Source organism: Marmota flaviventris, chromosome X (assembly GCF_047511675.1).
Source record: "Marmota flaviventris isolate mMarFla1 chromosome X, mMarFla1.hap1, whole genome shotgun sequence".
NCBI lineage: Eukaryota > Metazoa > Chordata > Mammalia > Rodentia > Sciuridae > Marmota > Marmota flaviventris.
Window position 1 is genome coordinate 46070909 of NC_092518.1, and position 14764 is coordinate 46085672.

The window sequence follows — 14764 nt, forward strand, 5'->3', positions numbered from 1 at the left end:
AGGGATGTAGCCACTGATTTTACTGAAGAGGAGTGTGAATGCCTTCAGCCTGCTCAGAAAACTTTATATAGAGTTGTGATGTTAGAGAACTATAGAAAATTGGCCTTCCTGGCCATGACTCCTTATCATACCCAAGAATATTCACCAGAGAAGGGTATAAAACATATATTTCACAAAGTTATAAGTGGAAATATAGAAATTGTTATCTTGACCGTTTACAACAAAAGAAAATATGGAAAACTACAAGTGAGAGAAAACACCACAAATCATATCAAAAATCAGGCTTTGTTCACAACCAGAGAATTTATACTGGAGAGAAGCCCTACAAATATAAAAAATGTGGCAAAGCTTTTTTTTAAAAAAAAAAAAAAAAAAAAGATCATATTTACTACAGAAGAACACACACTGGAGAATGTGATAACGTTTTTAAAGAAAAAAATCAATCTATATTAAGCAAAGCAGGATTTACTCCGAAAAGAATTCCTAGAAATTTGAAAAATATCGTAAAGTATTTAGTCAAAAATCAAACCTCATTTAGCAAAAAAGAATTCACACCGGAGAAAAGGCCTACAAATGTAAAGAATGTGGCAAAGCTTTTAGTAGAAAAACAGGCCTTATTTGCCACATGACTATCAAGAACAATCAGGGCATACGTTGATACAATACAAAAATGTAGCCCATGGCTTTTTAAGGAGGAGTTGTTAAATATATCACAATGGAACCATCATGGTGAAGATTTAAAAAGAATAGACAAGAAAAGCCCAGGGACTCTGCCAGTTGGCACATTGCCATTGTGGACGTTCATATCTTGTTTGCTTAGTCCAAAGCCTTCAGTTCAGACAATGGTAGAGGAAGGAGAAGACATAATGATTCAAGTAAAAGAGAAGGCCTCTCAAGCTAGTCAGACAGAGGAAAAGATTCAAGTAAAAGAGAAGGCCTCTCAAGCTAGTCAGACAGAGGAAAAGATTCAAGTAAAAGAGAAGGCCTCTCAAGTTAGTCAGACAGAGAAAGAAAGTGTAAAACAGAAAAAGCCATCAGGGGGAAAGTTACAACAGGAGACTGCTACTAACACCTTTCTATCACCAGAGGGTGTAAGTGTCCAACCAAAAGCACCACCTCTACAGGAGACTGCTACTAACAAATTTCTATCACCAGAGGACGTAAGTGTCCAACTAACAAGGCCACCTCCATATGCTGGGAGGTCCCCAACCCCCGCAGTTGATAGTTGGGATCCTGAGACAAGATCTCAAATATTAACATGCCCTGTATTTGAGGCAGGAGGGCAGCGATTTTACCAAGTTTTAAATTTCAAAACAGTGAAGCAGCTAAAAGAGGCTGTAACAACCTATGGTCCTCAAGCACCCTTCACTGTAAGCATGGTCGAATCCATTAACAACTTGAACATGACGCCAGCAGATTGGGCTAATATGTGTAAAGCTGTGCTAAATGGAGGACAATACCTGTTATGGAAGGTTGCCAATGAGGAATTTTGCAAGGAGACGGCTAGGCGAAATGCAGCAGCTGGTTATCCTCAGAGAAATCTAGATATGTTGTTAGGAAAGGGACCTTATGAGGATCAGCAGCAACAAATTGCATATAATCCTGGTGTATATGCACAAATTGCTGTAGATGCAATTAAGGCATGGAAGACTTTACAAGGACATGGAGGTTTACAAGGTCAATTATCTAAGGTAATACAAGGAGCTAATGAACCTTATGCTGAATTTGTAGATAGGCTTATTCAAACAGCTACCAGAGTTTTTGGGAATACAGAACAAGCAATGCCATTACTAAAACACCTGGCTTATGAGCAAGCGAATCGTTGGTGCAGAGATATCATTAGACCATGGAAACATGAAGATTTAAACACATATATTAAATTATGTAGAGACATTAATGAACAAGAGCAAGTCATGGCAGCTGCAGTAAAACAGGCTTTAGATGCCAGAGACATTAATGAACAAGGGAAAATTGTGGCAGCTGCAGTAAAACAGGCTTTAGATGCCAGGCCAAGAACATGCTACAATTGTGAACAAACAGGACATTTTAAAAGGAATTGCCCCATTGGAGGAGGGTTTAACAAAACTAGGTATCAAAGGAGTAGAATACCAGGTATTTGCCCACGATGCCGTAGAGGGAGACATTGGGCTAATGAATGCCGTTCTCAAACCACCATAGAGGGTACTCCATTATCAAAAAACGAACAAGGACCAGGTGTTTATCCACGATATCGTGGAGAAAGGCATCGGGCTCCATTGCCAAAAAATGGACAGGGGGGCCCAATGCTCCGGGGCCCAAAACCACAAATATACGGAGCACTGGAGGAACCCAGCAACCCCATCAGGGTAGTGCCCAGGACACATTGTCCATCAGATCCCTCATCAGACAAACCAGAGGGAGCGCAGGGTTGGACATCTGCGCCTCCGCCAGAGCAGTACTAACTCCAGAGATGGGAGTTCAAATCATTCCCACAGGGGTGAAAGGACCTCTTCCCAAAGGAACAGTAGGCTTATTATTGGGATGCAGCTCTTCTACTCTAAAAGGACTTATGATAAGTCCTGGGGTAATTGATCCCGATTATGAAGGTGAAATAAAAATTATAGCCAGTTCTCCAAAGGGTATATCAGTAATTTCACCAGGAGATAGAATAGCACAGTTACTAATAATACCCAGCCTACATGATAAATTTTCCAGTCGTACTGTAGAAAGAGGTTCCAAGGGATTAGGCTCCACAGGTGTAGATTGGGCTATGCTTTCTTTAAATTTAGATTTTCGCCCCATGCTAAAACTAAATATTCAAGGACAGAAAAGATCCATTCTTTATAGGACATATCAGGGCACATACAGGATTGCCTGGAGCCCTTAGTTTGGGCAATGATTTAGCAGATAAAACTACACATGACATACATATTTTCTCTACACTAGAAGAAGCTATAAATTTTCATAAAAAGTTCCATGTCAATGCTAATACTTTACAAAAGCGTTTTAAAATAACTAAGGAACAAGCTAGACAAATAATAAAACAATGTCAAAATTGTGTGACCTTTTTACCACAAGTTAATCTTGGAGTCAATCCTAGAGGATTGATACCTAACCATATTTGGCAGATGGACGTCACACACTTGCCAGAATTTGGAAAATTAAAATATTTGCATGTTACAGTTGATACTTCTTCTGGATTTTTGATGGGCTCCCTTCATGCCGGAGAAAAAACTAAAGATGTTATAGCTCATTGCTTACAAAATTTTGCCACTGTGGGTGTTCCAAAACAGTTAAAAACAGATAATGCCCCTGGTTATACTTCTACCTCTTTTAAACAATTTTGCTCAACATTTGGCATTACTCATATAACAGAAATCCCATACAATCCACAGGGACAAGGCATAGTTGAAAGAGCTCATCAAACTATTAAAATGTACTTATTAAAGCAAAAAGAAGGAATTGGGAAGGGGTATATATTCCCCAAAGATAAACTTAAAATAACCCTTTTTACTCTAAACTTTTTAAAGTTGGATTCATCAGGACTTAGTGCTGCGGAAAGGCATATGTGTCCAAAAAATGTACATAAGCCCAAGGTACTTTGGAAGGATATTCTAACAGGACAATGGAAAGGTCCTGACCCAGTAATTGTCTGGAGTCGGGGGTCTGTTTGTGTGTTTCCACAGGGAGAACAGCAGCCGATTTGGATTCCAGAGAGATTAACCAAGGTCCTGACCCAGTGATTGTCTGGAGTCGGGGGTCTGTTTATGTGTTTCCACAGGGAGAACAGCAGCCGATTTGGATTCCAGAAAGATTAACTAAAGCGATTTCTACAGACCAAAAAGAAGATGATTTGGCTCAAATCCATAACAACTGATACCCAAAACTCCAGTTTGGCTATTCTTACATCTGCAACAGAACCAGGATGCTTTTTTCAATATCTATTTTATTATTGCCCTTTGCCATATCATGAAGTTCTATTTTGTTTTTTGAGCTCATACAGACCTAGGTTAATGTTTTGCTGATCAGTTCTATTTTTTGACTATAGAGTTTTTAAACATTGCAATGGAGATTTCACCTGTAAAAAGTTATAAGGCCTTTACTATAATGTTATGTGTTGTATGTATTATATTATGTGTGCACACTTGTGTTTTGTGTTATATGTTTGAATGTATGTATGTCCATATATCATATATGATGAGCGCTCATGATAAAATGGATCCAAATTTTTTTTTTCACGTGATTTATATGGTTTAATTTAAATTGGGTAAACAACTGTTGAGGATTGTTTTAATATGTAAACAAAAAAGAAGGTTAACAGATCTGTTTGTTTACTTTCACCTTTCCTTTTCATTATATTTAATAATTCTCTTAAAGATAATGTAAATTGTTAAGAAAATTGTTTTCTTTTAGTGCCTTCTGTAATGTTACATAATTTTTTCTTTAGCCATTATTGCCAGAATTCCTATCTTCATCCCAGTGCCGGTGAAGACAATGTAAATTGTTAAGAAAATCGTTTTCTTTTAGTGCCTTCTGTAATGTTACATAATTTTTTCTTTAGCCATTATTGCCAGAATTCCTATCTTCATCCCAGTGCTGGTGAAGTCAAAGATAAAACCAATCTACAGCTTCTACAATAGCCATCACTGAACTGCTTGCAGAACTTGCCTGGACACATTGTGAGCTCACCTGTATGCATTGTGAACTATCTGTTGGTGCAGCGACTTGTGGTAGTGTTGGGGTATTTTTGCTGATGATGTCATTGGTGGTACAATTTTTCCAAAAGGAGCCGTCAATTGGCTTGGTGTATCTTCCTCCCTTCTGCTTGTCATGATCGTCCAGCTAAAATTTGGGGGCCAACAGAGGTGAGGCAAAGAACCTCACCCCCCCGCTGGTACAAAGACCTCTCCACAGGTGTGGCTGTATATTGGACCGGTAGTCAATGACGGGTAAGATCCAATTGCAATGGTACCAACCTAACGGGTAAGGACCATATGTACTATTGGACAACCTAAGGCAGGCACGGTCCCTAAGCCACATGCTTTTTGTTTAAACAGAGAGGGGGAGACGTTGAGAGCCACAGCCGAAGGGGCCCCAGCAAACTTCCAGCTGCCAGCTGATGATTGGCTCACAGCGGCCCCAGCAACATCTAGCTGATTGGCTCCTCTGCGGTGATGCTCATTGGGCTGTTTCCCTGCCCTTTCAGACCACGGAGCTGCTCATTGGGGGACTTTTTTGGTTCCGCCCACGTGAACCAGCCAATCGGCCTCAAGAGCAGGAGGATTGTGGGAGGTGGAGAGAAGCTTGTGTGGGAGAGAGAGGCGTGTGGAAAGCCGGTGGTGGCAGTTGAGGCTCTGAGGGTTTTTCCTGAGAGGCTGTTTTGTTTGGCGTGTGTGGTTCTAAAAATAAAGTTAGTTTCTTTTGACAAGTGGCTCCTGATTGTGCCCAGCCAGACTGCGGCAAAAAATATCGTAAAGTATTTAGTCAAAAATCAAACCTCATTTAGCAAAAAAGAATTCACACCGGAGAAAAGCCCTACAAATGTAAAGAATGTGGCAAAGCTTTTAGTAGAAAAACAGGCCTTATTTGCCACAGCCGAACTCACACTGCAGAGAATCCCTACAATTGTAAAGAATGTGGCAAAGCTTTCATTTGAAAAACAGGCCTTATTTGCCACAGAAGAACTCACACTGAGGAGAAGCCCTACAAATGCAAAGTATTTGACAAAGTTTTTACTCAAATATCAACCCTTATTTGCCACAAAAGAACTCACACTGGAGATAAGCCCTACAAATGTAAGGAATGTGGCAATGCTTTTAGTAGAAAAACAGGCCTTATTCACCACAGCAGAACTCACACTGGAGAATAGCCCTACAAATGTGAAGGATGTGGCAAAGATTTTAATCAAAAATAAAACTATATTCACCACAGTAGAAGTCCCCTGGTGAGAAAGCCTCAAAAATGTGAATAAAGTTATAATACTTTTAAAGAAGAATTAAACCTTATTAACAACAGAATTTATACAGAAAAGAACCCCTACAAATAGAAACAATGTAGCAAAGCTTTTAATAAGAAATCAAAACCTTTTCACCACTAGGCTATTTTTTCTGGAAAGAAGACCTACAATTGTAGAGAATGTAGAAACATTTTAAATTATATATCATACATTACTAGACATCAGAGAAAACACACTGGAGAGAAGCTCTACAAATGAGACCATTGAGAATGGGTCAACATTTAATCCTCACCACAATAATCATAGCAGAGATAAATTTTTGAAATGTGAAAACTGACAATGTGACAATGCCTCCAAAATTTATTCACCAATACTCAGCACGTGAGGATACATACTGGTTAGAGAGAATACAAATGGGAAAAAAAAAAACTTTTCAAATCCACATGTTTCTTAAACACTACTGATTTTTGGAGAATTCATTGTTCCCAGAAACCCTAAGAAGTTAAATAATATTTCCAAAACTTATTCAAATTTTAAATTCATCAAACATCTGAAAACTCATACCAGTAGTGAACATTGAACAGATTTTGTCGAAAATGTATGCCTTATATAACAACAAAACATTTACAATAAATACCTTGACAAATGTAAAGTCATTAACTATACATTACACCTTGAAGTGTATGAGGATCAGTAAAAGACAGAACTCATTCAAATATAGAAAATGAGTCACTGTCTTTAACTTTTGCTTAAATTCATTAAACATTATCCAGTTATTTGTAGAAATATCAATCTTAAATATCATACATGCATAGTGTAGAAACCTCATCTTTGAAAGCATATAAATTTTTTTCTAAATCAAAGATTACTAACTATTTTCACTTTTGAATACTGGAGAAAACAATTATAAGAAATCTATTTTTTGATGTTTAACACTGAATTGTAATATTTTAAACTTTATTTTTTTATTGCAGCTTAAATTTAGGGATTTTAAAACACTGAGTCACATTTCTAAGCCCTCTCCCTCTTTTATGAAATTTGAGACTCGTCTTTCTAAGTCATTTGAAACCACACTAAGTTGCTGAGGTTGAATTTAAACTTCTGAAACTACTCAGCTTCCCAATTTGCTTGGATTACAAGCATGGACCATCATGCTCAGTTTACAGTGCATTTTTAACCTATATTTACCTAATGTATACAATATGTTCTTATAACTGAATATTTGTTTATATGTTAACACTCATGTATGGCATCCTGACATTAAATGACAGACATCACAGTGTTCCACTTGATTAAATGTTCTATGTAACAGTAAAACATACCATTGAATATAAAAAAAAAAAGAAAAGACATCTACAAAAATGACTCAGCACCTATTAGTAAACAGTAATTTTAGAAGTATTATAAATATTATAATAGAACTTAATTTGAAGCTATCAGATAAAAAGACAGATAAGCCAAAATCCCATGATTCTGAGGACTAACACAAAGCAACATTATTAATCCTATTAATGACTATAAGTGGTCATAAAATATAATTAAATATAATTCCAAATAATTGTCATAGTAACTATATTTTGTTTCTCTTAAAACACAACCTTTGCCTCTGGACTTATGCATTAGGACACCGTGTTACTGTTCCATCTTTCTGGGACTCACCCTCATTCTTATAAAGTTTCTTTTTTGTTGTTGTTGTTTGTTTGTTTTGTGGTATTGGGGATTTAACAGGCTGCTACTGAGCAACATCCCTAGCCTTTTTTTTTTTTTTTACTTATTGAGACAGGTCTTGCTAAATTTCCAAGGTTGCCTTGAACTTGCAATCCTATTGCCTGTCTCCTGAGTATCTGGGATTACAGCTGTATCCCACAGTGCCTAGGTGAAATTTTTTAAATACAAACATTTGTCAATTTGGATACATTTTGTTGAATCTTATATGTACAAAAATATCTACTTGCTAAGGTATTTACTCTCAATTTCTAAACAGTGATTATGTTAAAGAGCTAATTATTTAATGTATAATTTGAAGCTAGTCTAATATATCCAGGAAAGAAACAATCCCTTAATATGGGTTGACTACATTAGAGGGGAGAGGAAGGCACAAAATGGTACACAGTCTTCATCCTTCCCTCCATCCCCCAACTTGAAGTCCAAATGTAAGTCCGAATACCAATCCCTTTTCCTAATGAAACTTTGATAGCTGGATATCTGAGACCTTGATAACCTGCTAGCAACGTCCAATAAACCCAACGCATCCCTGGATACTCTCCTGCAGAATGAGGACAAGGCTAAAATGAGAAGCAAAAGCAGGTCTGGATTTCTATGGGCCACACCATTCTCTTCTTTCTATCTTGGCACTTAAGATACTTTTCATAAACTTGCTTGAAGATTTTTCTGCCCCAAGCTACTATAAGCAAAAGAAGAATCAATAAATGATTCCAAGGAATACCTAATACAAAGACAATTTATCTACCTCACAGAGGCCCTCTACTAGGTGCAAACTGGTTCTTTCTCTTTTACACATTCACCAAGCCTCCTCTCCCTCCATCAGTAGATCTCAGTCCCACCTGCACTTTAGAAAATAACCAGTGAAGAAGAAAAGGAGAAGGGAAAGGAAAGAGGAGAAGAAGAAAAGCTAAGCACATGGACAACATCCCAGAGATTCTTATTTAGCTATTCTGGAGTGAAGGACAACAGTAAAACTGGGAGATACTTTTAAACATTTTATAAACTGCCTCATGGTATTCCTGGCACTCCCTTTCAGTACATTTTAGCACCCCTTATTTATTGAGCATTTATTACATGCCAGGAACTTTTCACATTTTAGCTTATCTAATCCTCAAACCCCTAGAAGGTAGGAGTTTTTCTAACATAATTCCAGAAAAGTTCAATGACTTGTATACCGAAAGCCCATATATACATCAATCATAGTCCGTAGCATTTTACTATAAGTTCATTATCAAGCAATTTACTATCAAGCAATCCATTTTATTATTACACATTTCAAATTTAAGTTGCAAATAAAAGATAGTTTTCAATTTCATTTTAAAAATGAAAAGAATCAAACATGAGAGAGATTAAATAACTTTCCTCAAATCATGCACTGAATAATTCAAGAGCTAGAGTTCAAACTCAGGTCTAATACAAACGGACTAAAGTCAATATGTATCTAGACTACTCTGTTTTATATATACATGGTACATATCTTCTTTGCAGGAGAATGTTTGTTAATTTAATTGAGTTAAATTATCACTGTAAATGATGTCCAATTTCCATATTTTTGTATATATATAGAATCCATCTATAAAGTTATGGAGTATCTAAGCCCCATTCTTGGTAAAGCTAAAATTTTAAATAATGAAATTTACCCTAAAAAATAACTGTTCCAGGGGATGTGGTTGTGGCTCAGTGGTAGAGTGCTCACCTGACATGTGTGAGGCCCTGGGTTCGATCCTCAGCACCACATAAAGATAAATAAATAAAGGTATTGTGTCCACCTACAACTAAAATATTTTTAAAAATAACTGTTCCAAAGCACAGTTCCTTAGAAGTAACTCACACAATAACACCCACGTTATTAAATTAACACCAAGTTTTTCTCCAAAAAGATAAAAACATATCAGTGCCACAAAGACCAAAAGATTTTTTAAAAAATTAAAAGAAGTTAGGAAGGTGTTTCATTAATTTTGAGGCTTATAAGAACTAGATTAAGGAGAACCTAACTGTACAGAGATTTAAAGTTCATACTTTAACCCTAATATTTGCCCCCACTTGATTAACCCAAGAATCTGTACCAACTAGCAAATTGATCAGGAACTAGTACTGTCTTAGCCCTCCAAGCTTTTAACAGATATTTGAAAGAACAATTAAAATTTTTTGGTTGTTTTGTTTTAATGACAGGTGTTGGCTAAGTACAGTGGCACATCCCAGCTGCTTAGCAGAGTGAAAGAGGAGGATCACAAGTTTGAAGAGAGGTAGATTCACTTATTTATGAATTTATTGAAACTAGGTCTCAAAATAAAATTTAAAGACAAGGCTGGGGTGCAGCTCAGTGATAGAATGCTTACATAGCATGTGCAAGGCTCTGGATTGAATTCCCAGTACAGAAAAAAAGGCAGGACAATGAGGATTATAGATGGAAAAGGAGAGGACTGACAGAGCCATTTGGCATTCTGGAGGGTAAAGCTCTTTCATATAAAGCCAAAGTGGGAAGGATATCAAAAGGAAAAATTGGGGTACTTACGAATGTTGGAGATCATAGTCTTTAATATATGTGATTATTTCACAGCATTAGAGAAATCATTACGGAGATAAAAGTATACCCCATCTCAGTACAGAATAATGACAACAGAGCAATCCCTACTAATACAAAGAAAATACACATCTCCTTGTCTTCAATCTTTAAATTTGTAAAAAGGATTTAAACATTGCTGAAGAGGATGATGGAAGTCAAAAGAAAATCTTTATAAAGTCAGAGGGTTGGGCAGGGTAGTCTAGATTTGATAGAGCTTTACAGGTAATTAGGTACAGCATTGAAACTTTTTTTTTTTTTTGCATGAGATGGTTTTGCATAGAGCTGAGACATTTTAAAAGGACCATTCTGCTTCATATAATGAGAAAGATGCTATAAAGGACCAAAGGCAGAAAGAAGAACAATTGGGAGGCTCCTGGAATTATTCAAGTAAGAGATGGACCACACCAACAAAAAAATGGTGGAAATGTGAGAAGGTAGGCTAAAGATATACTGTTAATATAAAAATGAAAAGACTTCTTGATGGTTTGAAGGGGATTATGAGAGAAAAAGAACAGAACATAACTATAGATACATGGCTTGAGCAACAGGAAATAAAGAGTTGTCATTTCTTCAGATGGGGATGACATGGAAAGAGCAGATATCCAGTGGTAGGAAATGGAAAAAAAAGTATTTGATTTGGAAAACACTAATTTTGAAATGGCATTGTACAACCAAGTGGAGATGTTGGATGTACACTGGAGATAAATGACAAAAAAAATCATCATTTGTCAGAAAAAGATATAGAAGCGATCAACAACTATATGAAAAAATGTTCAATATCTCTAGTAATTGGAGAAATGCAAATCAAAACTACCCTAACATTTCATCTCATGCATTCAGAATGGCAGTAATCAAGAACACAAAGAACAATAAGTGTTGGCGAGGATGTGGGGGAAAAGGCACATTCATACATTGCTGGTGGGACTACAAATTGGTGCAACCATTCTGGAAAGCATTATGGAGATCCCTTAGAAAACTTTGAATGGAACCATCATTTGACCCAGCTATTTTATAGCAGCTAAATTCAAAATAGCTAAACTGTGGAAGCAACCTATATGCCCTTCAGTAGATGAATGGATAAAGAAACTGGTATATATACACAATGGAATACTACTCAGCATTAAAAGAGAATAAAATTATGGCATTTGCAGGTAAATGGATGGAGTTGGAGAATAACCTGCTAAGCGAAGTAAGCCAATCCCAAAACACCAACGGCTGAATGTTCTCTCTGATAAGTGGATGCTGATCCATAATGGGGGCGGCGGCCACGAGAAAAATGGAGAAACACTGATTAGACAAAGGGGGGTGGGGAGGGGACATGGGGACAGGAAAGATGGTGGAATGAGATAGAAATCATTACCCTAGGTACATGTATGACTGCACATATGGTGTGATGCTATGATGATTATGTAAAATCAGAGAAAAGAAAAGTTGTGCTGCAAGTGTGTACAATGAATCAAAATGCATTCTGCTGTCATATATAACTACTTAGAATGAAAAGTAAACTAATAAATATTAGATCTATTCCCCCCAAAAATCATCTTCTGGAACATAAAGATAAGTATGAAGCTGTGTATATATGTACATGCATGCACATGTACACATACACACATACCCACTTGCACACATTTCCTGTCCTGTTTGCTTAGAACCCTAGAATAATGACTGGCAAGTAGAGCTAACATACCCAATACCAAGATTTTTTTTTATTTTTTGGTACCAAGGATTGAACTCAGTGGCATTTAAACACTGAGCCACATCCCCAACCGTATTTTGTATTTTATTTAGAGACAGGGTCTTACCGAGTTGCTTAGTGCCTCGCTGTTGCTGGGGCTGGCTTTGAACTCATGATCCTTCTGCCCCAGCCTCCTGAGCTGCTGGGATTACAGGCATGTCTGGCTTTCCAAGGTTTTTCTTCTAAATTACATTACCCACTAAAAGGAATCAGAGCTCCATAGAGATATAACTGAAATCCTGGTCTGGGGCAGGCAAAGTAGAAAATGAGCCCGGAATATCTTAGAATTTAATGAATGCTCAAAGAATGATGAAGAAATGACAAAAGGACATTAAGGGACACATTGGATATACCCCCCAAATATGGGTCATTTTAACTATCCAAATAAACAGTAATAGTATATTGTGACCTAGTAACAAAATAACATTGCATAATGAGATAAATAAATGAAGGAAAAGGGTCACTAATTAATATAAAGAAGAATGACAGGGTTAGAAAATAATAAATGGATGCTGAAACTACTGAGTGAAAGTTTGATGAGGAAAGGAAGATTTACATGATCTTGAAATACTGCCCCCAAATAACTTATAAAACTCTAAAAGAAGAAATGGCAACTTCATAATAAAAAAGACTGACAAGACCTATGTGAGCCACATAATAAAAGTTAAACACAGCAATACTGGGATACATTGACATTTCTCCTGATATAATACACTGAAAAGAATACAACATTATTTACATGGTATTCATGCTAAAAATGTATGCTCTAAATTTAATAATGAAAAAAGTCTCCAGACAGACCCAAGATGAGAGCCATTCTACAGAAACAAAGAAACACCTGGCCTCTGCTTTTCAACACTGACAAGAGAAACAAAGAGTTTCTGGGGAAGTAGCTTAGTAGAGTACATGCCTAGCCACAAGAGGCCCGAGGTTCAAACTCCAGCACATGCATGCGTGCATGCACACACTCAAAAAAGAAAAGAAATACAAAGAAAGGCTTAAGAACTATTCAGGATTGAAAAGAGACTTAAAACCTAAAAAGATACCCAAATAAAAAGGAAGTCTTGAATAGACATGATACAAAAAAGTATATGAATCTCTAATAATTATGTTAGCAGCTGTTCAACATCACTACTAATCAGGGAGATGTGGGTTAAAAACCACAATATATACTATCAGCTAAAATGTAAAAGAATGACAATATAAATATTGATATGGATGTGGAGTAACTGAAAGTCTCATTTATTGCTAATGTGAATATTCACATATAACTGCTTTGAAAAATGATTCAGCATTATCTTACATAGATACATGTGTCCTTATCCTATGACTCAGCAATCCCACAATTAGGTATAAACCTAAGAGAAAGGAGTACCTATGTTCATCAGAAAATATACAGGAAAACTCACAACAGCTTTATCTATAAGAGGAACAAATCAGAACTAAACCTAATGTAAAATAATAGGAAAACATATAACTGAATTATGATATATTCTACAGTGGAACAACTCAGAAATGAGGAAAACTACTGATATATGCAAAAATGTAGATAAAACTCAGTTTATCTTTTTGGGTGCTGGAAGTGTTCTCCATATTCATTTGCATTTCATGAAGACACCATATTTCACCACATAATCATCACCACCATATTAGTTTATATTCACAAGTATTCCATGCATCTTAATCTTTCACCAAAGACAGTTTAGCAATAAGTGATTTTAAGCAATACTGGCACAATTTTTAAAAAAAACAAGCTTCACATGATGGTTGCATCCCACATTTTGGGGGGGAAAAGGTATTAAAATCTATGACAGTTATGCAACAAAATAGGATACACATGTAAAAACTCATCAAGTTGTATATTTACAATTAGAGTGCATTGATGTATATATATCCTATTTATCTCCATAAAAAGAATGTTTTTAAAAACTGATATGATCGAATTCTTATAAAACACTAACAACTGGGCTCATGTACATGTTTACATAGAAAAATAACTGGACAGTGCTAGAACTGTAGCTCAGTGGCAGAGAGCTTGCATAGAACATGTGAGGCACTGGATTCAATCCTCAGCATTACATAGAATATAAATAAATAAAATAAAGGTATTGTGTTCATCTATTATCTATCTATGTTTATATCTATATGTTTAGATATAAATATAGACATGAAGAAAACTACCTGGACAACTTTAAGGGCGTTTATTTATTTATTTTTGGTACTGGATATTGATCTCAGGGGCACTCGACCCCTGAAACACATCCCCAGCCCTATTTTGTATTTTATTTAGAAACAGGGTCTCACTGAGTTGCTTAGCACCTTGCTTTTGCTGAGGATGGCTTTGAACTCATGATCCTCCTGCCTCAGCCTCCCAAGGCACTGTGATTATAGGCATGTGCCACTGCATTGGCAAGGGTTTTATTTTTGAGAAACAGAAAAATAGATAACTTCAACTTTCTTAATATTTTATGCATGTTAAAATAAAGTATTTGAGGGGGGAAATTTATTTGTTTATTCGTTCGTTCATTCATTTATTTATTGATTGATTACAGGAAATTGAACACAGGGGCACTTGTCCACTGAGCCACATCCCCAGCCCTATTTTGTATTTTATTTACAGACAGGGTCTCACTGAGTTGCTTAACACCTTGCTTTTGTTGAGGCTGGATTTGAACTTGTGATCCTCCTGCCTCAGCCTCTGGAGCCCCTGGGATTACAGGCATGTATCACCGTGCCTAGCTGGAAAATTTATTTTTAAAAGCTATTTTCATATAAGGAAATAAAAGACCTACAATAAGACATA

The 14764-nt window shown here is 36.4% G+C and overlaps 1 protein-coding gene across 2 annotated transcripts in view; it reads right to left on the reverse strand.

The window, feature by feature from the left end:
• Wnk3 (WNK lysine deficient protein kinase 3) overlaps positions 1 to 14764 on the reverse strand; it is a 152732-nt gene that overhangs the window by 56494 nt on the left and 81474 nt on the right. The window lies entirely within an intron of this gene.